Below are 27,858 nucleotides of genomic sequence, written 5' to 3'. Positions count from 1 at the left end.
TTGAGCAGTATTCCATGGTATGGGTGTATAATGGACGGTTTAATCATTTTTTGAAGGACACTTGGGTTATTTCTAGTTTGGACTTTTAAGAATAAAGCTGATAGAAGCACTCCGATACAGGTTTTTGTGTGCACATAAGTCTTCACTTGTCTGTGATAAATGCCCAGAATGTAACTATTGGCACATGATACTTTAGTGTTCTAAGAAATTTCTAAACTTATCCTGCGTGGCTGTACCATGTTATATTTCTACCAGCAACTAATGAGTGATCCAGATCCTCTGTGTCCTCAGCCCCATTTGGTGTTGTCACTATGTTTTATTTCCACTATTCTGATAGATGGTATCTTATTTTGGTTTCCCATTCCCCTAATGGCTAATGATGTTGAACATCTTTTCCTGCATGTGGTTTCCATCTTCTTTGGTGAAGTATTTATTTTGCTCATTTTCTAGTTGGATTTTCTTTTACTGTTGAATTTTGAGAGTACTTTATATGCTTTAAACTTGAGACACAGGTTTTGTCAGATGGATGGTTTGTAAATATTATTTCTACCTGTCTCATAACTAATTTTCTTATCCTCTTTATGGAGCTTTTGGCAGAACAAAAGTTTTTAATTTGGGGGGATGTTCAATTAAATTGTATTTTAATTGCAATATTATTACTTTTAGAAAGTTCACTTGATACAATGTACCCTTTTAATTTTACCAAAATTATTCTTGCTTATCATAAAGTACTTTAAAAAGTATAATTTTTAAAACCCTATAAATTCTATGTGAAATTAGCCATCATTAGCATTTTGGGGAATAAGCTTGATCTCTCTCTGCATATATTCATATACATGTGAAACAGAGAAGAAATTTATAAGAATAATATACAGCTCTTTTAACTTGAAAAAGCATTAAATTCATTTTTATTCAAATTCAAAAGACAGGAAACCAAAGTGAAAATATGACATATGTTGAGCTTTAGATAAATTTTCATTTGCATTAGGGAATTTAAGTTCTTATGAGATCCCTTTACAATAAGAAAAAGGTCATGAAAAAAATTAATGTTTAAAATTATAGTTGACCCTTGAACAAGATGGGTTTGAACTGCTTGGGTCAACTTATATATGTATTTTTTTTTAAAGATTTTATTTATTTATTTGACACACACAAAGAGAGTACAAGCAGGCAGAGCAGCAGGCAGAGGCAGAGGGAGAAGCAGGCTCCCCACTGCAGAGAGCCCAAACTGGGGCTCGATCCTAGGACCCTGGGATCCTGAAGGCTGATGCTTAACCATCTGGGCCACCCAGGAGCATATCTACATGCATTTTTTAATACTGTAAATGTATTTTCTCTTCCTTATGATTTTCTTAATAGCATTTTAAAAAGACTTTATTTATTTATTTGAGAAAGAGAGAGAGAGAGAGAGAGAGAAAACATGATCAGGTTGAGGGGCAGAGAGAGAAGCTGAACAGGGAGCCTGATGCAGGACTTGATCCTGGGGATGATTAACCCCTGAGCCACCCAGGTGTCCCTAACACTTTCTGCTCTCTAGCTTACTTTGTTGTAGAAATAGGATAATAAAATATATACATTCAAAATGTGTTAATTGTATCTTATCACTAAGGCTTCTGGTCAACAGTAGGCTATTTGTAGTTCAGTTTTGGGGAGTCCAAAGTTATATTCAGATTTTTGACTGCTCAGGGGGTTGGCCTCCCTAACCCCCATATTGTTCAAAGTTCAACTGTATTTTCTTTAATTGGATTTCAATTTTACTGTTGATTGGCTCAGTCCTATGAAGGTAATCATCCCTTCTATGTATCCTCCTACTTATCTTTCTCCCAATTCCCATTTTTATTACTTTCTGTAAAACTGATAATATTTTTACAAGGCATATATTTTATGCTATGACCATAATACCCACGGTGTGTCAGCTGGCTTCTCTTTTGGTGGCTCTACAGTAATATTCTGTTTTGTGAAGCGGTTACTCTCATGATCCTTCCACATACTGAATGTGGTCACTCCAGTTAAATGTCAGTGGGTATGCTGGTTTTTCATTCCTGGTCTTCACTTTTAGTGAAGTGTACATCTGTACACTTCTCAGGTCTGCACAGAATGGCCCTCTCTTATAATGTGTGTGTCTCTGTCTTTTCCAGACTTCAGCACCTCACTCTGTGTCACAGTTTGAAGCTGAAGCTGTTCCTTAGTGAAATGGAGATAATATTGCTTAAGTCATTCCTGCAGCATTTTTTAATTTTGTTAACCCAGGTCCCCTCCTCCAACCCATTCTTCCTTACAGCACTTTGGTCATGAAGTCTAGGGCATGTGGCTTATTATTCAGGGATGGGGTGAATTGTATCAAGAAAGTAGGAGAGGTTGGAGATGGGTGGACATAGCAAGGCTTACATAAACAAGTGTTTTGTCTATTCTTGTTAGTTTCCCCCCCCCCAGCCAGGAATTTAACTTATTAATTATCCTATTTTTATATATTTCACTTTGTTAATTTATTCCTTCATTTATTTTCATAATTTCTTTCCTTGTTTCTTTAGGATTCCTTTGTTGGTTTTGTTTTTCCATTTTTTTTAAGTTTTTTTTTTTGACGGACAGAGATCACAAGTAGGCAGAATGGCAGGCAGAGAGAGAGAAAGGGAAGCAGACCCCCCACCGCCGAGCAGGGATCCTGATGCAGGGCTTGACCCCAGGACCCTGGAATCATGACCCGAGCTGAAGGCAGAGGCTTTAACCCATTGAGCCACCCAGGTGCCCCTGTTTTTCCATTTTTTGAAATGAGTATTTAATATATTTATTTTCACTCTTTCATTTTTACTGATAAATGTTTAGTGTTATGGTGTTTTTCCTGATCATTGTTTTAAATGTATTTTATAGATCTGGATGTGCAATTCTATTTTATGATTATTAATAGGAATTTTGTTATTTCAATTTGTATTTGTTCTATTGCCCAAGAGTTATTTAATAGGTTTTCAATATCCAGGATAAAACACTGTTTTTAATTTAATTTTTACTAATACTTTCTAAATTTATTGCCCTGTGATGAGAACTGTTTCTTGTACTATTTCTACATTATGCAACTTCAGATATGTTTTCCTTGTAGTCTAGCATATGGTCCATTTTTGTGAATGTTTCACAAGTATATAAATTTCTCTTAAATTTCAGTATATATTTTTGAGGTCTCCTAATTGATTGTATTGTTTAAATATTCTGTCTCCTTACATCTTTTTGTTCATTTGGCCTGTCTTGCTGAGAGTGGTATATGAATGTCTCCTCTAATTATTGTGAGTGTGTGTGTGCTTTTTTTTTTTTTTTCCTATGTCTCTTGGAATCTCTTGTACTTGTTGCATCATAGGGTGATAGTTATATTATTTAGTATACGAATATTTCTAAGTGTTATAACACCATTGTGAATTACAGCTTTTAGAATTAAAAAGTGCCTTTCTTTGGGGTACCTGGGTGGCTCAGTAGCTTAAGTATTTGCCTTTGGCTCAGGTCATGGTCTGGGGATCCAGGGATCAAGTCCTGGGTATCCTGGGGTGGCGTGGGGGAATGCTCAGGGGGGAGTCTGCTTCTCTGTCTTCCTCTGACCCTCCCACTCCCTCTGCCCCTCCCCTTGCTCATGATTTCTCTGTCTCTCTCAAATAAATATATAAAATCTTTAAAAAAAGAAAAAAAGTGCTTTTCTTCTTCACACTTAGTGCTTTTGGCTTACATTTTATTTGGCTTACATTATTTTCTTATTATTTCTATATGTCCAGGATATCTTCATCCATCTACTTTTAGCATATGGAATCACTTTGTTTTAGGTCCTCTCTTGTATACAGCATATAGTTGGGTTTTGTCTTGAAAACCAATTAGAAAATTGACTTCTTTGCTCTGCTCTGCCTCTGATGTACCCTTGATATCTTAATAACATCTCCTCCATGAAGTTTCACAGAGTTCCCCGCAGGGTCTCCCAAACGTGGCACCTGGGCTCCAGAGACCAGGAGCCCTTCCTCAGCATTGTTATTTCTCTATCCCCTAGCTGTTACCTGGGAGCAGTCACTGCACTGGAATTGAAAGTGACTGTGTGCCGGGCTCCTTCTAATGGCATTTAGCTCCTCCTCTCAGTTTGACAAGGGAAACAGGCCAATAACTTGGATATTTTATGCTTTTCTAATAGCTCTATTCCTACTACAGAGCTGGGTATCGAGCGTGGTGCTGGTGGTATTCTCTATGCTTGCCTCCCTCTATTTCCAGCTCTCTTTCTCCTCCTCTCCACAGTCCCTTAGGATTGAAAGTCATCAGGCTATGAATAATTTTTCCTCTGATATTCTATCTTTCTCTTAGCTGTAGGCAGCAACTTCATGGTCTGGACTTCATAGGAGAAAGAAGTAGCTTCTGTATATATTTGGAGAAACTCTCTGACCAGATTGCTGTAGGCATGCATTCTTTAAATGGTAAAGTAATTTAAAAACTCCTCTTTTGACAAAGCCTGGTTTGCAACTCAATTGTCCTCCTGACAACTCAAGCAAAAATCGAATTTGACAGTTAAAGCTGAAAAATGACTTCATTGATATAGAACCCAGTATCTGCTCTTTCCCTTGGCACTGAAACACTTGATTTCAAAGGACAATGAGCTTCACCAGAACTTGAAAATATGTACTAAAACCTGTACCCTCATCTCCATTGCAGGCGTTAGTTAAGTGGAGGCGTTGTGTGGGCTAGTCTGCTGCTGCAGTTGGTCAAACTGTGTGTATGCAAGTAAGTCCTTCTTTACCTCATCACAGTTTGGAATTGTTATCATTTTTGTCCAAGTATTCAGAGAAGTCATGGTTTCCAGGAAAAATTGCTCAAGGGCTCTTCTGGGACAACAGTGTGAGTCAGCTAAGTGCTGTTGTGAAAGATTGGTGGCTACTTGTAGTAGTTAATAGCTTTGAGTTTGCCACTGATCTATTCAGAAGAAGGGAAGGTATGACCATCACTGCATTATCCCTAATATGAAGAGGGGATGTGGGGTGCAGAGGCTCTGTGTTAACCATGAATTCATCAGATTTAATTGTGTTAATCACATCTTGCATCAAAATCAAAGCTTTTAAAGTGTATCATTTTGAGGAAATGTGTCCTCCTTCCTTTTTGAAACTAAACTCAGCATCCATATCAGGGGACCAATCCCCTGGTGAATTCTCACATCTAGTAGATGGGACACTGTGTTTTCTAAGCAACACTCATGGCTTTTCACAAAGTCAACATATTCAAATCTTTAATGACACTGCACATAAAGATAAGAGTGCAGCAGGAGAATCAGGAAAACGACTTAATCATTCCCACTTTAGTCTTTTTAGTTTGATGGGTCCCATTTTATCCCTGAAACTATGCACATCTCCTTTAGTCTGGGCAAATTTCAATTTCTATATTAATGAATCAGTTAGCTAGTTTTCCACATAATTAAATATTAAAACGACCTTTCTTAAATGAGAATTGGAACTAAGTATTAAGATAGCATTTTTGCACAAATTTATTTAGTTATTTATGTATATATTTATTATTGCCTTTTTTTAGAGATGGAGAGAGAAAGTGCATACAAGCAGTGAGGTGAGGGGAAGTGGGAGAGGGAGAGAAAGTATCTTAAGCGGGCTCTTTGTGTATGTGGAGCCCAATATGGGGCTCCATCTCAAAACCCTGAGATCATGACCTGAGGCAAGATCAACAGTCAGAAGCTTAACCCACTGAGCGATGCAGGTGCCCCAGCACATCTGTAGATCTTAAAGGGGCTCTCCCAAAAACTGAAAGCACCATACTACCAGTTAAATGTTACAGAAACAAGACATTTATTTGTGTGTTTGTATTAGTATGATGACCTGGTACTATTACATTATTTCCTTGTCTCTAAGAGATTCTTCCAATTATATCCACTTGTACAGAAGATTGAAACTTCTACAGAATGTTTAATCTAAAGGAAACTTGGGGCCTAAACACTGTGCTTTTTGGAAAGGTCACTCTATTGATTTAAAAAGTTTAACGATCCCTTACATATGTGTAAGGTCTAGTAGAACTGTTAGGAGTTACATGGGCACAGGGGAAGGAAGACGATTCCATGATGTATAGACTAATGAATCTGTAATTATTATTTTTTTTCTCTGAGAAAAGAGACTAATACTGACATCATTTGAGTCTACTTATAATTACCTATAATTTACACATTCATAAATGTATTCATATTGTTTAACCTTTTAATTTAAGACAGCTATTAGAGATCAAGTAGATTCTATAGACTGAAAAAAAACATTATCGGGTGCTTGGGTGGCTCTGTGGGTTAAGCTTCTGCCTTTGGCTCAGGTCATGATCTCAGGGTCCCGAGATCAAGCTCCACATTGGACTCCCTGCTCGGCAGAGAGCCTGCTTCCCCCTCTCTGCCTACCTCTCTGCCTACTTGTGATCTCTTTCTCTGTCAAATAAATAAATATAATCTTAAAAAAAAAGAAAACATTATTAAAGCATTATCATAATGTATAAGACATATCATAACAAAACATCAAAACATTATCATAACAAAAATTATATGTAACACTACGTATACATAACGTAATTTTTGAGTACAGCATGTTATATTGTTGAGAACTCAGTTAAAAAAAACAACAAAATGTGTTATTGTTCCATCTGAAAATCAAAGTTGAGATTTCTTCTAAAAATACTTGCAGTTGTATACCATTCATGGTTTAGTCTAATCTAATGTATCTTGATAAGGCATGAATTTTGAAGGAGTTCAGGATAGTCTGCTGCTTTATTTAGTATTGTGAAAAATTGACATGACCATAGCCTTCTTCAAATAGAGCTGGAGAAGCCAGTGTGGAGAAACTGCCCTTTTGCCTTGGTCTGAAAGGAGCCAAAACCTTTGGGTTGGGCAAAACAACGATTGCATAAAGCAGTAATTTGAGAAGTCAGCAGGGGAACAGACATCCTGATCACAAAAATAAAAGTTCTGGAATTTCTGAAGATAAAATCAGAAGACAATCAATGCATAATCCAGAGTAGTTTAGCTTGTTAACACCCATAAAAAAACCATTTTTTTCTTCTTCTCATATAATTGCCTTGTCCTTTTACTCCTTAAACTCCCTTGCTGTTAACCTATAAATGAGAATACTATTTAAGTATGTACCTGAACCCATGCTCGCCAAATTATAACTTTTTAATCCCAAATAAACTGTGGCTTGCCTTTCCCTGTGTCTCTTTTCCTTAAGGTGACAGGAGAAAGTGACTGAGAGTGACTCAATTATTTTTCCCTGTTCAGGTGTCTCCAGTAACTCCACAACTACACCAACACTAATTAGGCATAGTTTTTAAACCACCATTAGTTCAATCACTAACTTAAAATTTGTGAGTTCAGCCAAAGGCTGTGATGCGAACATCAACATGAACGTACTGTAAATAAGACTGTCCCATTCAATTTGTATTCTAAGTGCCCACCACAATAACAATGGGCCAATAATGGACACTAGATTAAATATTTTTGGATGACTAAGAGCACATTGAATGGTTGAGCATAACCTAACCAACACCTACATAAATATTATCTTGGGAAAAATGGTAATGATATTAAGTGTCCTGGAGTCTTTGTGTCTGAAGTAAAGACAAAATGAGAAGAGAGATGTAAAGGTACAACAAAAATACCAGTGAGATATAAAATAATATTTTTTAATGAGGAAAATACAGAGTCATATGTAAACATTTGATAACATTTATCCCCTAAACATGTAAGTGTTTTATCTGCTCAATGAATTGTTATTGGAAATATATCTAGAGAGAAGAAATTATTTCTTTTTATATTCTCGTTTATATTCTTGCTGATTCAGCCTCTCCTTGGAGTATTTACTTGAAATGTTACATCTTACATTTTATTTTATTTTTATTTTATGTTATATATAAAGAGAGCATGAGCACATCGGGCAGAGTGGGGGAGGAGGGTCAGAGGGAGAGAGAGAATGTTAAGCAAGTTCCATGCCCAGCCCAGAGCTCGACACAGGACTCGATCTCATGACCCTGAGATGGTGACCGGCCCCAAATCAAGAGTGAGACACATAGTCGACTGAGCCACCCAGGAACAAGATTTTGCACGCTCATATGTTTCATTCCTTTTATTATCTAGTAATATAGTACATCCATACAATGGAATATTATTTACCCTTTAGTGGACGGAGTAATAAAAAGGAAGGAAATTCTCATACTCTATGACAGGGATGAACCATTATGGAATTGAAATAATCCAGCTATGGTTATGGAAGATATCTGGAGTAGTCAAATTCATGGAAACAGAAGGTAGAATGGTAGTTGTCAGGGGCTTGGGGGAAGGGGAAATGGAGAGTTTCTTTTTTACTCACTATAGAGTTTCAGTTTTTTAAGATTAAAAAGTTCTAGAGCTTGGTTGCACAACAATGTGAATACATTTAATGCTACTTTACTGTATCCTATAGAACTGGTTAAGGTGGTAAATTTTATTTTTCTAAATTTCAATTTTGTACATATTTTTTACAACAATAAAATATAAAATCAGTGAAAAATAAGTAAAAAGTAGCTTAAATATTTTAAGCTGTCTATAAGATATGTAAAAGTAGCCCATAATCACTATTTAAAATAATTTAAAATATGTGGTTTCTTTTTAAACATTTCCTTCATTATCATGCTATCAAGATGTAAATTTCTTCAAGTGTTCATTGCAAATGTTGGTTTCTACAATCTGGACTTGTGCTTTTACTAGCTCCATAGGACTTAGAAGTCATATAAAACCAAGCATTATTGATATTCTGTGTAAAGAAAGAGCCTAAGAAAAACTCTGTTCCCAATTTATTCTTCTTTTAATAAATACTTTTAAGGTATTTTCATGATTAGAGATAAAGTATCTTGCTATAAATCATCCAAGGAATGCTGAAGTAGAGAGTAGAAGATGACAGGTAATCTTAACCCTTGTATTAACTACCTGCTCCCCTCACCCGCCACCAGTCTCCCTCCCTCTCTCTCTTTCTCTGTCCCACCATGTCCCCTTCCATATTCCCAAAGTCACAAGATCAGTACCATTTTAGTATCTTTGTTTCACACATAGATATATACTTAGAAAGTCATGAAGATTTTTCATTTTGATGCTTTTATAAACATTTTTGTATCATATATACTCATATGTATTTTTATACATTACCCATCTAGTACTTAAGGGAAAATCCCCAGTCTGGGCGAAGGATATACAATGTTACAAAGGATGTAACATTCAGTTCCTATTGCCTCTTTCCTCCTAAGAAAGATTATAACCATTTACATTTCTATAAGTATACATGAATTAAGTCCATTGTCTCATAAACACCCCAACTAAAGGTATGATTAATCTCTAAACATTTGGTAATCTTAAATGAATAAATGGCATCTCATTATTTATTTATTTTATTTAATTAGAATGTCTTTGTCTAATGGTGACTGACAATTGATGTCTATTTTCCTATTTTTCTTTAGGGTGTTCATACTTTAATAATTGATCTGTAAGAAGTATTTACAACTCAAATGTACTATCCCTTTGTTGATGTATTGCAAGCGTTTCTCCAGAGTTCCATTGTCTTACAGCTTTCCCATCAGATTGTTTGCCAAGCAGATATTTATATTTTTCTATGGTTAGTTTTATCAATCATTCCTCTTGTGGAGTCTGACCTTGGTGTCATGCTCAGAAATATTTTTCTTAGTCAAACATGGTTGTGCCCCTATACTTCTCCCCTTTTTTTTCTATAGTAAAATACTCTTTCATTTTCTTTTGATACTATTTTTAAAAATAACCTGGTGCTACAAAGTGAGGTTTGGAAACACATGGCACAGCCAGGTTCTCCTACTGTAGCTTTTCATTTGTGCTCCCTGTGGATCCAGTTACCAATTTTCAAATTTAAGGATTGTCCTGGGCTTGTGAGAGAAAATCTGTCTACCTACTTTTCATGGCTGTGGCAGTGGGTGTGAAGAGGGAGAGGCGGGGGCTAACAGATGGGGTAATTTCTACATCTATATTTTGTAAGAGATGGCTCTGCTTCCCAGCACGTCTCCACATTGTGTCTTAACTTTTATATTTAATTGATTGCAGTGGGATTTGGGAAGCCCAGATTCATGGGTTCATTTGGTACCTTCTCCTTTTTCCACACTGTGCAGTGGGTGATTGTTCAGCAAATCATTCTTGCAGTACCTACTCAGGTCCCCCACTCCACCTGCTTTTAATAACAGCTTCCTGACCAGCAGGCTGGAGTGATGTAGAGGGAGAACACAAAAATTTCGTCCACCAACCTCTGTTACTTCCTTAGGCCACAAGATGCCTGTCAAACCAGAAGCCCAACCCTTGGGCCAAAGTCTGGCCCTAGCGAATAGGAGAATAGGCCTCTTCCACAGAAAGACTTGGGATGTCTGTGCAGTGCAATGTCCTGGGAGTGGTAGCCGGCCTAGAAGTGCCTCCCTGGTTGTTACAGTCCCATGGGACCCATGAGCACAGTTCCCCTGGCCTCCGAATCAGGCAAGCAGAGGGTATCCCCTCAGCTGCAGCTGCAAAAGTCAAGGTATCAAGTATGTGTAACGCTCCCTCCCCTCCCCTTCCCCTCCCCTTCCCCTCCCCTCCCCTCCCCTTCCCCTCCCCTCCCCTCCCCTTCCCCTTCCCCTCCCCTCCCCTCCCCTCCCCTCCCTTCCCCTTCCCTTTCTTTCTGGTGCTCTGGAGCATGGCAGAGGGAGTGTGTGAAGATGGTACCTGTAGGGAAAAAAAAAACCCAAAAACCAAAAAACAAAAAATGGCAACTTCCAGCTATTGCAAGGCAGAATAAAAGTGCAAAGATGGCACCCACCAGTCTCTGCACCCAAAAGAATGTTCCAGCAGGCTCTTAGATGTCTGTGTATTAAACTAGATGCCTGCCTCGGGCCAATGCTTTATTATACTCAAATGAGCCTCTTCCACTTAAATTCTGAGTAGGCTTGGCTGCCTCTCAGCGGGTTCTGGAGCAGGAGAGTATTGAGTGTGGAGAGCTTTTTAAGAGCCATTTCTCAGATGGCTACAGTGTTGTGGGTGTGGGTGGACATGACCCTGTTGCTTTTCAGAGCTGGATGTTTTACGGAGCTCATTTCTCAAGTGAAGGTCTTAAAAGTTATCCAGTGTGGGATTCCAACACTTCATTCCTCAGGGGGAAGCTCCAGGTTTTGAATTCCCTCCCTATTGTGGGCTGCCATGTCAGGAGTGGGGTCTATGTGGAGAAATTGTATCCCAGCCTCTCCTACTCACTTTGATGTGGTTTTCTTCTAGTTTGCCCAAAGTATAGTCATTGCTCAGTTAGCCTTTAGGGTTTTTTCAAAGGAAATTGTTCCATAGGTAGCTATAGACTCAGTGTGTCCATGGAGGGAGCTGAGTTTAGAGTCTTTCTGTGTCACCATCTTAAACCAGAACCTCCATCCATTCACTTTGTATCTTTGTGGATTTATCTACTCTGGACATTTTTAATAAAGGAATTATATAATATTATACTTTTAGCATCTGACTTCTTCACACATAGCATAATAGTTTTGAGATTCATCTACATTATTACATATATCAGTACTTCATTCCTTTTTTTTTTTATTTGGATTTGACCCTAAACTTTCTCTCTCTAAATAACCAATCCCATTTTAGGACAAGTTTACTTTCTTTATCTCAGTAAAAATGTGTGCTCCTTTCTCATACCTTTTCTATGTATCTCCTACTTTCCTACATACAAAGATGCTTTCCTTATCATTTCCACCAGGCTTGATTACATTTAGTAGAACTTTAACTCCTAGAAAACGTAGTGTCCGGTGAAAAATAAGTAGTAACCAACTGTAAACTGTCTGTTGCACCAGAATTCTGTGGATTGGCAAATTTATGAATACATTTCATAATTTCTAGAAACATGTACTTCTCCATAGTATAACCTTTTAATAAAGCATAAAGCACATTTACCAACAGACCCAAGTGTCCACAGTGTCTCCATAGTAAGAAGCCAAGGGAGAAAAGCCTACATTCAGTAATCAGTACTTTAGTATTCTGTCTCATTTGAAAAAGCCCTAGGGGCACTTGACTGGCTCCGTGGGTAGAGTGTGCAACACCCGATCTCAAGGTTGTAGGTTTGAGCCCCATGTTAGTGTAGAGATTACTTAAAAACCTAAAAAATAAAAAAAGAAGACTTAGATACTGGATCAATTCAACCCAATTTATCATTTAACTTCACCCAACTTTTTAAAGTTTCAGCTTGCCAAAGATTTTGAAAGAGGTCTTAGCAATCACCCACAAGACCCTTATGAGACAGACAAGATTAACCATCATTTTAAGCCATCTTTTTGCTGACAAATTACACAAGCTTATTTGACCTTCAGTAAGGCTTGGTAGAATAAAAGTTGTATATCTAATGTGAATAACCCTAAAAACATGTCTATTTTAATTAAACTGACACACTGAAATTAGCTTTAATACCTAGTGTGTTACATCTGTGTCCACTAAAAGTCAATCAATTTGCTCCCCTTGTCATTTTTCCCTGCATCTCCTGTGGGGGAATCTGAAGCAGGTGGTCTAACTCCAGGGGGGCCATTGGGCCCTTCGTGCTGATTTCAGGAGGCAATTGAGTTTGAACCTCATAAGGAGGTGGCCTAATAGCAGCTAAAGCTCCTTGATAGGGAGAGGAAGAGGATAAGGAGCCCGTGGTGCCCAAGGCACCCAGTGGGGATAATAATAGGAGCTGCTTATGAAAATCGTGCCCAGGTGGCTGCACACAGGAAGAGGGGGAGGTGGAGGCAGAGGTGTCATGGGTGCTGCCAGCAAGGCTGGAGGTAAATTTAAATTTTTTTAAAAGGTTTTATTAATTTGGGGCCCCTGGGTGGCTCAGTGGGTTAAATCTCAACCTTGGGCTCAGGTCATGATCTCAGAGTCCTGTGAGCCCAGCATAGGGCTCTCTGCTCAGTGGGGAGCCTGCTTCCCCCTCTCTCTCTGCCTGCCTCTCTGCCTACTTGTGATCTCTCTCCGTCAAATAAATAAATAATAAAATCTTTTAAAAAGATTTAATTACTTTATTTGAGAGACAAGAGAACACAAGCAGGGGGAGAGGCAGAGGGAGAGGGAGAAGCAGGCTCCCCGCTGAGCAGGGAGCCCAACTCAGGTTTTAATTCCAGGACCCTGGGATCATGACCTGAGTGGAAGGCAGACGCTTAACCAACTGAGCCACCCAGGCACCCCATGGAGGTGGATTTAAAATTTGTTCTATCTATCATTCTCTTATCTTTGTCTCCTGCCTCTCCCTGCTGCAAAACGGGCTTTTTCTCTGATTGCTTTTTATCTCTTTGCACCATTTATTAATTTTTTAATCTTATTTTTAAATTTAAATTCAATTAATTAACATAGAGTGTATTATTAGTTTCAGATGTAGAGTTCAGTGGTTCATCAGTCTTACAGAATACCCAGTGCTCATTACATCACGTGCCTCCTTAGTGTCCATCACCCTCTTATCCCATCCCCCCAACCTCTCCCCTCCAGCAACCCTCAGTTTCCTTCCTATGATTAAGAGTCTCCTGGGGCACCTGGGTGGGCTCAGTCAGTTAAGCATCTGCCTTCTGTTCAGGTCATGATCCCAGGGTCCTAGGATCAAGCTCCATATCAGGCTCTCTGTTCAGTGGGGAGCCTGCTTCTAACTTGCCCTCTGCCCGCTGCTCCCCCTGCTTGTACTCTCTGTCAAATAAATAAATAAAATCTTTTTTTAAAAAAGAGTTTCTTATGGTTTGTCACCATTTATTTAAAAGAAATGGGTTTTCTTTGGGAACAGAAGGAGTATTCCCCATCTTCCTGCCAAATATTCAGAAAAAAACTCAGAAGAAACACAATTATGACAAGAAGCAGCTTTTGTTTTTATTCTTCCCCATAAGTTGAGGGGCTTCACCAATATATGTAGGCCAGGTGGCGTTACAATAAAAAAAAAAAAAAAATCTTTTTCTTAGTCATGGGCTTCTGGCTATACTCTTTCCATTTATTCAAAATACGGCCCAATGAGCTGTTTGGTGAGGCAGAGATAGAACCTCCCATTGCATACAAATTTAACACAATACAACCCCGCCCCCGCCCCCCCCCCAACACACAGCAAAACAGATCTGTTCCCAATTCCAAGTGCAGTGCCCATAATCCAAGTCCCTTTCAGTTTCTCCCCAGAGCTAGGCCTTTCTCATGGGAAAAAGCAAGAACAATGAAATAAAAGCACCCAGTGCTTCACAAATGAAAAACTTGCATTGGCGAGCACTCTGATGGACTTACCGAGTCCAGAAGCTCATCAGCTTCCCTAAATGCTCCTTTCCTGACCACTCAAACCCAAAAGTAAGACTGGCAGTTGGTGTCAGTCTGGAATCAGCAGGAACCTTCCCCCGAAACAAAAACCAGTCCCGGTGACTACAGGATGGGTCAGTAATCCCAGGGTTCCTTCCAAGGACCGCCAGCACGGGGCAGCTTGTGTCCCATGATGGGCAGAATGACTAGCCTGGGAGTGAATATTGAGCCCGGCTGGGTATGCTGCACGGCTGACCGCTTTGTATGCCCAAGCACATACCAAAACCCAACCTGGCTGCCTGTCACTCCAAAAGCCAATTCTCAAGAGAGGAGTTTTGATTGGAAAGGAACATGAGCTTTATTCAGGAGGCCAGCCACCTAAGAAGAGGGCTGACTCTCCTCCAAAGGCCAACTCCCTGGTTTCTGTCTGGCCCAGGAACTTTTAAAGGGCTTTAAGCAGTTAAGGGAACGCAGTGGTTTGTGACCTGTCTTGATCATGCATAGACTCGATGATGCCAGCTACAGTTAGCTTGCTCAGGTGTTGTGCAAGAAGGTCTGGCTCCTTGGCACCTGGGCCAGGTTGTGTGCGAAAGCCTGACCTGCAAAGTGCTCTATTCTCTAGGAAAGCAGCATGATCTATAGATACACAAAGAAAGGTTTAGTTCATTGATCATATGGGCTAAGAGCGCTTGCTAAAGATGAAAAACAACTAGGTGGGCCAGAGGGGGTGAGGCGGCTTCACAACACATGGTATATCCTGGAGACTGTTCCACGTGCCCTTGAGAAGAAAGTGTGTTCTGCTGTTTGGCCTGGGAGAGTGACCACCATCCAGACTAGCTGGCTTATAGTGTTGTTGAAGTGCCCTACTTCCTATTTGATATTCAGTCTAGTTGCTCTATTCATTACTGCAAGTGTGATATTGAAGTCTCCCGTTATTATTGCTGAATTGTCCGTTTCTCTCATCTATCTGTCAGCTCTTTGCTCCATGTATTTTGTATCTTCTTGTGGATTGAATTTGCAATTCCCTAATGGCTAATGGTATTGAATATCATTTCCATATTTTATCCATATTTTTCAAATTACCCGAGAGTAACATGAATTACTTTTGTAATCTGAAGAAAAGAATATTTTATAAAAATAGAATAGTGACTTTTCTAATAACAGATACAGTTTTAGAGTTGTAGATACAATTCTTATGTAGTATCTGCCCAAAGGCAACTACCCAATAGTACTTGAAAAAGTAAGTTTTATTTCTATTACTTTATATCAAAAACGTTATACTTATTCTCCCTTAAAAATACCTTTTAAAAAATTTAAATGGCTAGTTTATATGAGGTTGAAAGCACTAAATCTGACTACCTACATGAACCATTGTTTCAAAAATAATATATACAGGTCAGTTCAACAAGAGAATTGAAACATTCAACATAAAAAAACAATTAAATATTTTTTAACCCATATTATATGCTGAGTTTCTCTGCCAGTTTTCTCAAAAAGGCATAATTAAGTCTGACATAAGACACTTAAGAAATTTGAATTCTCTACTCAATAATGAGAAAATGGGGCAGCTGCCTTTGGCTCAGGTCATGATGTGAGGATCTTGGGATCGAGTCCCATATCGGGCTCCTTGCTCAGCATGGAGTCTGCCTCTCCCTCTGCTTCTCCCCCTGCTTGTATTCTCTCTCTGTCAAATAAATAAAATCTTAAAAAAAAAAGAGAAAACACAAAAAGTTTAAACTTTGTACATTTACTTGACTGTGCAAAAAGTACTTTTTAGCATTAAAATTCTTGAAGAAATGCTTCTACAATTTTAATTTTTCTTCCAAAAATGTAAATTTCCCAGGTGAAAATATCCCAGGAAGATAGGCCCCTCCCCCAAATTTCCTTTGTTTCTGAGGAACTTTTGTCACTTTCCACAATACTTGTACTTTATATACAATTGAAAATTACTATTAATCATGATAACATTTAACAAATTTATTTTAAGGTCATTAAGTGATATTTGTTAGCAGACATCTGCACTCAAACAAATGACAATTTCTCAACATACATGAGTCAAAAAAATAAAAGTAATTAGTTTTTGGTTCATGGAAAGTAGAAAATTAAATTACAGTTAGGTTTTATCTTTTTTTTATTTATTTTTTTTTTAAAGATTATTTATTTATTTGACAGAGAGAGATCACAAGTAGGCAGAGAGGCAGGCAGAGAGAGAGGAAGGGAAGCAGGGTCCCTGCTGAGCAGAGAGCCCGATGCAGGGCTCGATCCCAGGACCCCGGGATCATGACCTGAGCTGAAGGCAGAGGCTTAACCCACTGAGCCACGCAGGTGCCCCTACAGTTAGGTTTTAAAAAGGTTAAAGCATGCCTCTAGATTTTAGACATCTAGGTAATACAGGAATAGCAATGTTGAAGTAAAGACATTTGATATAAATTAAACATAAAGATAATTTGACAAGAAAATAAACTTGAATTACAGTTTGCCACTCTTTTGATTGGGGATATTTATCATAATCTTTTCAAGTAAATAAGAAATAAATCTCATACCCTACTAATTTTGTCAGTTTTTAATTTTTCTTATCAATTTCACTTCTAATTTATGTATCACTAATAAGTAGCTTAGTTAGCAATTGGAACAGATATTTCTCGATTGGAGTGTCCTCAATTTGGATTTTGACCAGAACTAAGGCCCATGTTCCGCTTGAGTGAAGACAGTATTTTCCAAAAGCTTTATCTTCACGGCCTGTTCTGGGACAATATCAAAGTGCTAGAATTCAAAGAAGATTTCTTGTACAACAATTTTCTTTAGTTAATACTATGGAAAAAAAAATTGTTCGAAATACAAAGACTATCATTAGTGGTACAATACACTTGTTTTTTGAGGTAAAATAGAAGAATTCAAATAAGTGAATGCATATAATTTATCAGGAAGTAAAGGTGTTTGTTTTATGCCAGGAGAGAGGTTAAAGTCATACACTGGTCCAAACTCTAGCTCCGCCATTTGCTGTGTCACCGTGATGCCACCGAGTCCTCGGTACTTCAGCTTCCTCTTTCAGTGGTCACAGGTGATAGCTCATGGCATTCTGGTGAGGAGAAAGGGAGGACATATTTGCAAACACTTTAATGTAGAGCCCGGCATAGGGTACGTGCCTAATATATATTATTCTACAACATGTGTATTATGGAATAATGTATGTTAATATATATAATTATACATTATGCAACTCATGCATATATTACAGACATATGAGCTCTTAAAATAGCTTCTGGGGACCACCACTTCCAGCGCCCGGACGGGCATTGACGTGGTCGGAATACAGGTGTGTAGCTGTGTAGTTGTTACCTTATTCACCGCCCGTGTCGTCAGTTACTTCTACAAAACTCGCAGATATTTACAAAACAGTTTGAGCTTCCTCCACCGTCTCAGAATGTTGTGGACAGAATGTTTGTGCTTCCGCCCCCAAAATGCATAAATTGAAATCCTAACCCCCAAGGTGAAGGGGTTAGGAGGCGGGGCCTCTGGGAGGTGATTACGTCATGAGGGTGGAGCCCTCATGGGTGAGGTTAATGTGCTTGTAAAAGGAAGCCCAGAGAGCTCGCTCATCCTCTTTCTGCCGCGTGAGGATATAGAGAGGGTGGCTGTGTTCATTTTCCAAAATGTTGACACGTACAAACTCCCTAGCCCTTAATTCAGGGTTCTTACTAATGACATCTCCATAAAATGTGGCACATTATAACTCTCTCCTTAAGCGGACCTTCCAATCTAACTGGACTGGTATGTTTATGTTTTCGTAGTCTCAGCCCAGATTTGCTTTTCGTTATAACTTTATACATTCTGCTCGCTTCACTTAGAATTTCTTCTTACATGTGATCATTCCTTATGTGTATGGACCCTTACTTCTATGTAGCCATTCTTGCTTTTTACACACTGAAGCTTTCCTAGTGTAACCTATGCAATAGATTGTTTTCTTAAATTTAAGCTAAAAAAAAAAAAAAAAAAGCAAGTCAAGAGGGCAAAGAAATAACACCTACCATTTTTTACCACTAATCTGAGTATCATCAGAAACCCCCTCATTTGGTTACTCATCTTCTAAAATGAGTGTGTCCAGGGCTTGACTACCATCAGGTTCCTTCATAGTAGGGGACATGTTTATTTTTCCACAATGCATAGCTGGGTGTTTTCCTCCAAAATAAATACTTTATGGATTCTTAATTGGTTGATGCCTCTGGAGGTTTCTATAAAAATCTGTAGTTGCTTCACATGCTTTATCACATTCTGCACTGATGTTTCATTGTTTATTTGTTCCTTGAGTCTGTAAGTGTTGTGAGCCCCGAATATGTGGCACACGGTGAGTGATAAAAGACAACTATTTTGAAATAGTGGCTTTTAAATTTTAGAGTTAAGGGCTTGCTAAAAACATGGATTGCTGAACTCCATCCCAGAATTTCTGACTCCTCAGATGTGGGGTGCAGCCACAGGCCTGCATCTTAAACAACATCCTGAGTGGAACTGAGGCCATTGGTCTGGAGGTCCTACTTGGAGAGCTCTCCTAACACATTATCCTGAGTAATGGAAGTAATTCTAGAACATTCTCAAAACAGTACTAGTGATGCTATCAGTGCATGGTTGAATACAGAAGGAGAACATGAAGTGTCTTGTTAACTTATCAGTTGCTGATAAGCAGGCCCTCTTGAAGTTATTCTTCATAGGCTCCCAGTTGTAACACTGAATAGGATATGTGGGTTTTGAGAAAAATCTGAGAAAAACTAAACAGCAAACCTGGAGGCCATGAGCTGCTTCGCCTCTTAAGTCTCCTCAGTTCTGATTTCTTCATCAAGTCTTCATCTTCATTCTGTGCTTCTTCTTTAGTACACAATTCTGGTAGTAACTAGGAGATCTGAGTTGTATTTTATTTGATGGAACTGAACCTGGAGGTGAATAAACCTAATTAAAGTTGCCATCGAATGTTCACACACCTTCATGCCCCAGATCGAGATACACAGAGGATTTGCCAGAGGAACATCTAAATCTGCTGCAATAATCGTCATCTGTCTTCACAAGGTCATTCTTGGCAGAACGATGGATTCAACAGCAATGCCATTAACCTCATAATAATCACCTTCCACTTATGAGAAGGAGTCCTGTGAGAAAGCTTATTCCAAGAACATTAGGATGAGAACATCAGAATTAAAGAGCGTGTGAAGCTGGGGGAATGTAGGAATGGAAAACTAAGCTAGACTCTGTCAGTTCTTCAAATATGTATGAGTGATGGCTGAGATTAAGCTGTGATTGACTTGTGGTGTTGTCAACAGTGATATCCTATCCAAAAGTCCACAGACCACGAGCTGCTGTTCCTTGCTTCTGTATCTTACCACTAAATGAAGGATACTTCACAGAGCTAGCAGGGCAGTTACAACCTATGGAGTTAAATAATGGCCCTCTAAAAGAATAAGAAAAAATGTAAAATAATTCTTCAAGAGAAGAAAAAGTGCCATGGAGAAAAAAAAAATGGGATTTATTGTCAGTTATGAGTGAGTTTGAATCTTAGCTCTATTTTCTTCTACTGGGAGTCTTTACCTCCCTCATTACACTAGTGAGCAGGCTTGAACAACTTCAGAAGAGGTTCCAGTGCCCTTTTTCTTTCAAAACATCATTCTGAAAAGGAATGTGAAGAATCTCCCCGAATTTTCTTTCTTTGTTTCTTTCTTTCTTTCTTTTTTTTTTTTTTTTTTTTTTTTTTTTTGCTTTTTTTGGTTTTGTTTTGTTTTGTTGTTGTTGTTGCTGGTGGTGGTGGTGGTTCCCTGAATTTTCTTTCTGGTTTCTATAATCCTTTCATAACACACAAAACATAAAAAGAAATAAACAAAAACATCAAGTTAGAGAAATCCATGATTCCATGCAATCAAGATTCCATGATGCAAACAGAATCTCATATGATGTTCAAAAAGTGGTAGCATTTGGGAGTAAAATGGGAATGATACTCCAGGAAAGAAAAGACTAGTGGGGGGACAAGCAGGCCTGTGAAAGGCATACAAATAGCAAGGAACAGAGCATGTTGGGGACACAGTGAGTTTGTCAGTAGTAAAGTCTAGAAAATGATGTATATTTGGTGTCCCAGCATAGTCTTTTTAACACCAGGAATATATGTCTCCTTTGTTTGCTGGGGACAGAATCTAGAATTGAGATAGTTTATGGAAAAGGGAATTAATTATTTCATACAACTGGGAAGTCCAAGACTGATTTCAGTATGGATGGTTCTACAGAATCAGATCATGGAATTAGATTCTGTCTTTCTTCCTTTTTTGACTATGTTGTGTGTGTGTGTGGGGGGGGGTCTATTTATGGGCTAGCAGTTCTCTTTTCATTTAATGTACAAGGTTATCCTTAAACAAATTCTACACCTTTTTTTCCCAGCACTTTTTATTTAAAATTTTTTTGAACTTTAATTCCAGAATAGTTACCATACAGTGTTAGATTAGTTTCAGGTGTATAATACAGTGATTCAACACTTCCATACAACACAAGTTAATCACAAGTGTACTTCCTAATCCCCATCACCTATTTCCCTCCATCCCCTTACTGACCTCCCCTCTGGTCTCCATCAATCTGTTCTCTATATTTAAGAGTTTGTTTCTTGGTTTCTCTCAATCTCTCTCTCTCTCTTTTTTTCCCCCCTGTGCTTGTTTGTTTTGTTTCTTCAATTCCACATATGAGTGAAATCATATGGTATTTGTCTGTCTTTAACTTATTTCTGGTAACATAATATTCTGTAGCTCCATCCATGTCATTGCAAATGGCAAGATTTCATTCTTTCTTTAGGGCTAATATCCCATACATGCCACATCTCTCTTGGTTATCACAGTTTGGTAGTAAGTTTGGACATTAGTGCTCGCTTCGGCAGCACATATACTAAAATTGGAATGATACAGAGAAGATTAGCATGGCCCCTGCGCAAGAATGACATGCAAATTCATAAAGCATTCCATATTTAAAAAAAAAAAGTTTGGAAATTAGGTAGCATAAGTTCCTTAATACTGTTACTTTAAAAAAAAGTGTTTTGGATATTTTTGGTCTTCTGCATTGCCATATAAATTTTATTTATTTATTTTTTAATTAATAAATTCTTTTAAAAAAGAGATTTAGTTATTTATTTGACAGACCGAGATCACAAGGAGGCAGAAAGGCAGACGGAGAGACAGGAGGAAGCAGACTCCCTGCTGAGCAGAGAGCCCAACGTGGAGCTGGATCCCAGGACCCTGGGACCATAACTGGAGCCGAAGGCACAGGCTTTAACCCACTGAGCCACCCAGGCATCCCTGCCATATAAATTTTAGGGCCAGCTTATCAATCTCTACAAAGACTTGCTGGGATTTTGATAATGATTATACTGAAACTGTAGGTCAATTTGGGTAGGACTGTCCTCTTAACAAACTTGAAACTTCCAATGAATGAGCATTTTCTACTTTGCTATTTATTAAGATTTCTTGAATTGCTTTTAGAGAAGTACCTGCAGGAAGCCCGTGAAATAGTTATTTGAAAGTATCCATGAAGAACACAAGTTTGTAGGCCTTGCCTGTTTATTCCAGATTCAGGCTGAGTGAAGGAAAAAGTGGCTTTTTCTGGTCTTTCTAAAAACAGGTTTCAGTAAAGCAAGGAAGGAGGACCAGGGGAGACTGCCGAGTGGGGACTCTGAAGAAGGTGTTGGTAACGTTTCAGAAAAGGGTAACAGCAGATGGGATGGAATCAGAGAGTGGTGAGCATAAGCTGGAAAGCAAAGTTCCGGGATTCAGGAGTAGATTAAAATACCATTTTCTTGAACTAGTTAAGTGGTTTTCAGAGAAGAATGTTGCTAAGAAGAAGTTTTCCTTCAATCCATTCCTTATGAGATTCTATTTATTTTTCATTTCCAAAAAAACAGGGGCTTTGGGGGCCAGTGTCTTTGGCATATCCCAGTAGTGTAGAAACAACTTCTGACCTCATAACACCTTAGAAAGTAAATTAAAAATTGTGAATAATATTTTTTTGGCAACATCCAAATATAAGAGAATGGAAAGACAAATTGTTTTTATCTCAAATATAATGTATTGTACAAGAACAAGGGTTTGAAGTGACATTGGGTAGTACACTTTGGGCTGGTAGGGGATTTAAGAAATGTCACGGGGAATGACAAATAAACCCAAGCCAGTAATAGGAGCCTGTAGAACCAATGGTTCCATGGTTTCAAACCTAGATGTGACTAGACAACGTGGGAAGCTTTATTCAGCTCATGATAGGTCCTGGCTTCTATGAACTTTTCTGAAATCAAAGAACTTTTCTTTATAAACGTCTAGTAAATTTGGGAACCCAAATATTGTTTTGCAATTTGTTTTCTCTCTTACTCTGGAATATTTTAAAATCTTCTTTAAATAAACTTTTCTGAAGTAGAGTGACAGATGCATGAGAATTTACTACACTATTCACATTATTCAGTCTCTCTTCTAAGGTACATATGATAAACAATATGTAAGCTTAGAATAGTTACTGATTTTGAACCAGAAAATCATGGAAGCAAACCTGAAAAGATAGAGATTGTCAAATGAAAAAAAAAAGGCAGGTGCAAACTTTATTGCATATTATGATCTCATTGTGGTTAAAATATATATGTATGTATAGTACCATATGGTACATATGTAGGAAAATTATATAGAAAATGTATGAAAATTATATATAACAGGGAACCTGGGTGGCTTAGTCGTTAAGCAGCTGCCTTCAGCTCGGGTCATGATCCCAGGGTCCTGGGCTCCAGCCCCGTGTCCAGCTCCCTGTTCAGTGGAAAGCCTGCTTCTCCCTCTTGCACTCCCCCTGCTTGTGTCCCCTCTCTTGCATGTTCTCTCTCTCTCTGTCAAATAAATAAGTAAAAATATTTTAAAAAGAAAATTATATATAACACATATGCATTTTATAAATGAATATAGTATATATACACGTATTTAATATCAATCTATACAAATAGAAAAATATCTGGAAGGATATATGTTAAACTTTAATTTCTGGGTGCAGTGGACTGAATGTTTGTGTCTCCTGTGAATTCATAGGTTGAAATCTTAACCTCCGATGTGATGCATTAGGAGGTGGGACCTTTAGGAGGTGATAGATCATGAGGGTAGAGCCCTCACAAATAGGATTAGTGCTCTTACAAAAGGGACCTCCAGGAACTCTCTCACTTCTTTCTACCATGTGAAGACACAAGAAATCGTCCATCTGCAACCCACAAGAGAGCCCTCACCTGAATACGACCATCTGACATCATGATATTGGACACCTCCAGGCCCCAGAACTGTGAGAAATAAATTTCTGTTGTTGATAAGCCATACAGTCGATGGTATTTTGTTATAGCAGCTGGAGCTAAGACACTAGATATTAGGCTATAATTTCTGTCTTACTTTTCTTAATATTTTTGTCTAACTTAAAGATATATATATTTTTACAAAAATACTTTTTAAGGGGCATCTGAGTGGCTCAGTTGTTAAGCATCTGTCTTTAGCTCAGGTCATGATCCTAGGGTCCTGGGATCGGGCCCCACATTGAGCCTGGCATCTGGCTCCCTGCTCCGCAGGAGGCCTGCTTCTCCCTCTCCCACTCCCCCTGTTGTGTTCCTCTCTTACTGTGTCTCTCTCTGTCAAATAAATAAACAAAATGTTAAAAAAAAAACTTTTAAAAATAGTATTAATTGTACAACTTAGTATTTTTTAAAAAAAGAAATGTATGAAATAGACTGTAAAGCAAAAAGTACTATTAGGTTTTAAGGTCATTAATGATCTTAAAATTTATAATTCAAGAGAAGTTATCATAATTCCAAACTTGTAACCTGATAATATTGTTTCAAATGCACAAAGCAGAAATTGACAGAGTAGAAATGAGAAATCTATAAATACACCATCACAGTGGGAAATTTTAACACATCTTTAATTTGTTTTTTTAAGTAATTAATTTATCAGTAGACCAAAAAATTTGAACAGTCAAACTAAAATGCCTGAGCTCATGAAACTATACAGAAACCTTCCCCTAATAGTTAGGAAATATGCATTCTTTCTCACATGTGCCTTAAACATTTATGAAAATTGTCCACTGAACTCCACCATGTCTAAAAAGCAAGTCTAAACATTTCTCAGGGGTGCTATCATCTTAACCATATTCTCTAACCACAGTGCAATTAAGATAGAAAGCAGGGAACAGAATCTTGGAATCTTCAAAAAAATTGAAATTGTAAAATCTATTATATTGAAATATCTTTCACACACCTTACACAATACCTTACAGAGGACATCTTGGAGATTTCTCTGAAGAGTATTTCAAGGGAAATACAGTTTTATATACTTCTATCAAAAAGAGGAAATGACAATGAGGTAAGTACACAGTTTGAGAAGGAGGAAAAAAATAGGAGAAATAAAATAAAGCAAAAACAGAAATTAATGCAACAGAACTCAATTAATTCCAAAGAAATAGTAAAGCTAGAAGTTGGTTCTTTTGAAGGACAAAAAATATGCACAAACTTTGGCATGATTGCTCAAGAAGAGAAAAAACACAACAAATAAATAATACTGGAAATGAAAAAAAGGCATAATTACAGTTTTAATGGAGATCAAAACTGTAAGAGACTACTGTGAATAAGTTAACAGCTAAGTTAGATAAAATAGACATATTTCCTAGAAAAATGTTAACTAAAAAACTTATCTAAAAAATAGTAGAAAGCCTATATTGAAAGACTTATATCCATTAAGTAAACTGAGTAGTTAAAAATCTACTCTCACAGATAACACAAAACCCCATTGTTTTAGTACAGAATTCTACTAAACTTTTATGGAACAAATAAATGCATTTTTTTAAATTGATGTATAGTTGACACAGAATGTCACATTAGTTTCAGATGTACAACGTACTCATTCAACAGGTTTACACACTATTCTGTGCTCACCACAAGTATAGCTACCCCATCTGTTCCCTTTCATTGCTATTATAATACCATTGATTATACCCCCTATGCTGTGTCTTTCAGCTCATGACTTATTCATTCCATAACTATAAGCCTGTACCTCCCGCTGCCCTTCACCTATTTTGCCCATCCTACTACCTCCTTTCCCTCTGGCAAAAATCAGTTTGTCCTCTGTTTTATATGTCTGTTAATAATTGCATTCTTACACACTTTTCCAGAGAATTGAAGAAGAGGCAACTCTATCATTTTATGAGACTGCTATGACTTTTTCCAAATGCTGAAAATAAAAATACAAGGAAGGAAAATTCCAGGCCAAGCTTAGCACTCAATAGATGCCCTAAACTTCGTCAAATACCAGTAAATCATGTCTTAAGATTCAAGCAATAAAAAAAAAATTATGAAATGTGATTACAATTTGGCTTTTTATTTATATTCCATTCAGAAATCATTGAGCACCAGTTTAGGTAATCTCTGTTCCATGAGCTACAAATGGAGTGGTAGACAGAGTTTATATGCTTCTTCCCCACAGGAAAGTAATTCTCAAATTGTGTCTTGTTTTACAAATTACTTTAGAGTCACAACTGAATAGTTAATCTTTTCTTGTTTTATACTTTGTTTCTCATGGTTCCTGCAATGTGTCCGTATTATAAATTTCCTTTCTTATTTTTCCCTGCTGATTTAAAAGTTAACCATTTTGGTTTTTATTCTAACAGTTCTTTGTGACTTTCAGATAGATACTTGCATACACGTATCTCTATATCTACATATGTATATATATATACATAAATTATCAATATATGGTTTGCAATTCCCCATGTAAAAAAAGGAAAGTAACGTGAGAGCATCCATCCTCCTCCCCCTACATTTTTTTATTTTTTGCTATTATCTAGATTTTATGCTTGTGCTATTATGAAATTATTTACTTTTTAAATTATGTGATCTTTATTGGGAGCTATCTTGGTGTTTTCCATATTTAAACCAATTATCTATCCTTAGTTTCTCATGCTTCCTTTGCTCTGTATCCTTGCCCTCCATCTTGGTCCTGCTGTCATCATACTCATAAGATTACATTCTCTTATTGATTTCTATGAAAAAGTTCCACTAGAACCAAACATTTTGTGGATTTTAGATTTTAGTAAAAAAGATTTTACAATCTTTTGAGATTGTAGGTGCTATGGAATGTCATACCAGCCTTTCACCAGTTTGGTGACTGTGCCCTCCTTGTTCCACTGACTTCCACAGTCGATGCTCCCCGTACATGACCATCATGGTCACATGCAGACCCTGGAAAGTTTTGTCCAGTTACCTGCTTCTCCTCTGAAACAACCATGCCTCCCTGCACTTGCCTTTCCCAGGAACCCTGGAATCTTAAAGAAAATATTTTAAATACTACCTGTACTATAGACAGGGACTCTGGGAAAATGTCACCTGGACTACCTAGTTCATCCTTATAGTAACAATTTGAAGTGAGTACTAGTTGCCTGCTTAGGATTGAGTGGTGGGGGCAATATAAGAGGTGGGTGCATGGCCATAGAAATTTTGAAAACAAGGACAAAAGTCATTCTGCTTTTTATTATCACATACACTGGCACTTTTAAACAACCTCAGCGGCAAAAATAAAATATGCCTTCTGGGGCTGACCATTCTGTCTTCCCTACTGACAATTCATCAGTAGTGCTTCCACTAACCCAGTTACTCAGATGGGGAAACTGAGGCTTACACAGGAGATTAGTGCCCTCCAGGTCTTACAGACTGTAAGGGAAAGTACTGGTATTTGTACCAGGTAGAGCTTACTCCAAAAGTCTTAACAAATATGCTATTGTGCCTACTTTTTGCGACAATCTTTAGCAAAGTAGGCCTTGGCTTTTCTCTGACCATTAATAAAATGCCATTGAGACATTATCAATGAAAAGCACCACAATCTGATCACACCTCCGACGGATTTTCAAGTCAATGACAGTGCATCTGTGTAATTCCTTAGGAAAGCTAGTTTCAACTCATTATTGTCAAGGACTATTGACCAATTAGTGCCAATTCAATCTAAGCATGTAACAGAGAAACTTAGGACTTCCCGAACTCATAATGAACTGTGTGGCTCTTGCTAACAGCAGGACATTGCTGGTTCTCCACAAGAAGAATCTAAGTTTGAAATCTGAACAAAGACTTAAAACATAGCAGCTGTCTATATTTTAAGAGAAAGCAAGCTATTTGCCCAATACCAGTCTATGATCTTCATGTTTCTGAAAGCAAAACATTCATTCCATTTTGAGTGATCCACAACATTTTCTACAAATAAAAAAGGAGCATCTTAGAGAGAAAAACTTACTTATATGTTGCATGCCACAAATTCAATCACATGAGATTGATTCTGCTCCATAGTGATGGCACTAAAAATGAATTTAATAAATTCTTACCACTCAAGTTTTGCAAAACAAAAATAAAGAACATAAACATAAACGGCTTAAATAAAACATTTCTTTTATAAATTTCATGAATAGCTGTCATCTCTGTTACCCATGAAGAATCATTAGGATGACTGAAATTCTTTATCTAATTCTTTGTTCTATTGTATTTCCACCTATGTCATAATATAGGAGACTCTTTT

The 27,858-nt window shown here is 37.8% G+C and overlaps 1 non-coding gene across 1 annotated transcript; it reads left to right on the top strand.

Moving 5' to 3' along the window:
* The first annotated feature begins 21,166 nt into the window (after positions 1-21,166).
* LOC125096554 (U6 spliceosomal RNA) lies at positions 21,167-21,273 on the top strand. Its single transcript, XR_007126237.1, has one exon. It is a non-coding gene; the product is annotated as a U6 spliceosomal RNA (small nuclear RNA).
* Positions 21,274-27,858: the final 6,585 nt, after the last annotated feature.

Source organism: Lutra lutra, chromosome 3, assembly GCF_902655055.1.
Source record: "Lutra lutra chromosome 3, mLutLut1.2, whole genome shotgun sequence".
In the NCBI taxonomy this organism is placed as follows: domain Eukaryota; kingdom Metazoa; phylum Chordata; class Mammalia; order Carnivora; family Mustelidae; genus Lutra; species Lutra lutra.
Note: the sequence above shows the minus strand (reverse complement) of the source record. Positions and strands in the feature narration are given on the sequence as shown.